Source organism: Colobus angolensis, unplaced genomic scaffold (genome assembly GCF_000951035.1).
Source record: "Colobus angolensis palliatus isolate OR3802 unplaced genomic scaffold, Cang.pa_1.0 Scaffold212, whole genome shotgun sequence".
Classification (NCBI taxonomy): Eukaryota; Metazoa; Chordata; class Mammalia; order Primates; family Cercopithecidae; genus Colobus; species Colobus angolensis.
Window position 1 is genome coordinate 4,990,334 of NW_012115289.1, and position 1,689 is coordinate 4,992,022.

The window sequence follows — 1,689 nt, forward strand, 5'->3', positions numbered from 1 at the left end:
AACTTCTGAACTCAGGTGATCTACCCACCTCGGCTTCCCAAAGCGCTGGGATTACGAGTGTGAGCTACCGCGCCAGGCCCTTTGTGATTTTAGATTAAGCAAAGACTTCTTAGATACATCGAAAACACAAATTGATGAATTGAACTTTATTAAAATTAAACCGCCTGTTCTTCAAAAGACACTGTTAAAAGAATGAAAAGGCAAGCATACAAGAAAATAATGCAAAAATCCATTTTCTAATAAAGGCCAGAGTATGTTCTTAGAACTTTCAAAACTTAATAAGAAAACAGGAAACCCAGATGATCAATATGTTTGAACAGATACATCACCAAAGAAGATATAGCCAAATACACACCTGCCATAGGGCCTAGCCATTCCACTCTTCACTTACCTTTTATTTTGGGGACATAGACTATGTGTTAGTTTCCTAGGATCTGCTGTGATAGAGCATCCCTTTGTTACAGTATCCCTTATCTGAAATACTTAGTAACAGAAGTATATTGAATTTTGGATTTTTTTTTCAGATTGTGTTATATTTGCGTTATATACTTACAGTTGAGCATCCCAGATCCTAAAATCTGAAATCCAAAATGCCAGAGCACAAAACGTTTTGGAATTAGAGCATTTCAGTTTTCGAGGAATGTTCAACCTGTACCACAGATTGGGTGACTCAAAGTAACAAATTTATTCTCTCAAGGTTTTGGAGGCTAGAAGGACTTAATGTAACACAGAAACTCTTTCATGTTTCTGTGAATCTTCCTTTGCCTCTCCTAGCTTCTGGTGGTAGCCATCAGTCCTTGGCATTCCTTAGCTTACAGCTGCATAACTCTGATGTCTGCCTCTGCATTCACATGGTATTCTTCCTGGCTCTGTCTCTTTAAAGACACCAGTCATATTGTACTAAAGGCCTATTATACTCCAATGTAACATCCAAGTAAATCTGCCCATGGAGTAACATTTTGTGGTACTGGGGTTAAGACTTCAACATAGCTTTTTGGGGGAACAATTCAGCCCATAACAAACAACAAGAAAATTAAGTTAATTGTATTGTATTTAGAACAGGGGTTGGCAAACTATAGCCCATAAGCCAAATCCAGCTGCAGCCATTTTTGTAAATGAAGTTGCATGGGAATAGAGCTATGCCCACTTAATATTTACATACTGTGTATGGCTGCTTTTACGCTTTAATAATGGAGTTAACTAATTGCAAGAGAGAACTTAAAGCCCGCGAAGCCTGAAATATTTATTATCCGGCCCTTTACAGAAAATGTTTGCTAGCCTGTTTTAGAAGGTGTTAAGTGTTGTAGGAAAAAACAAGCAAACAAACAAGGAAAGGAGTGTAGGCAACACAGGGTGGTTAGGGAAGATCTCTATGAGGAGGTGAATTGGAGCAAAGGCTACAGGGAATTATTCCATATATATTAATACTTACTTAGGAAGATGTCCACTATATAGTGTTAAGTGAAAAACGTTATAAAACATTTCTCACTTAATATGATTTCATCTTTGTAAAATAGGAAAGTGTATATTTGTACAATATAAAGTTATATAATACATGTACAGAAAATTTTGCAAGAATATCCACCAAAATGTTCATAGTGGTTATCTCTTGGTGGGATTATAGTGCACTTTCACATGGCATTTTTTCAGTTTCTTTTCGTTAGACATTTTAAAAATATTTTTATACAT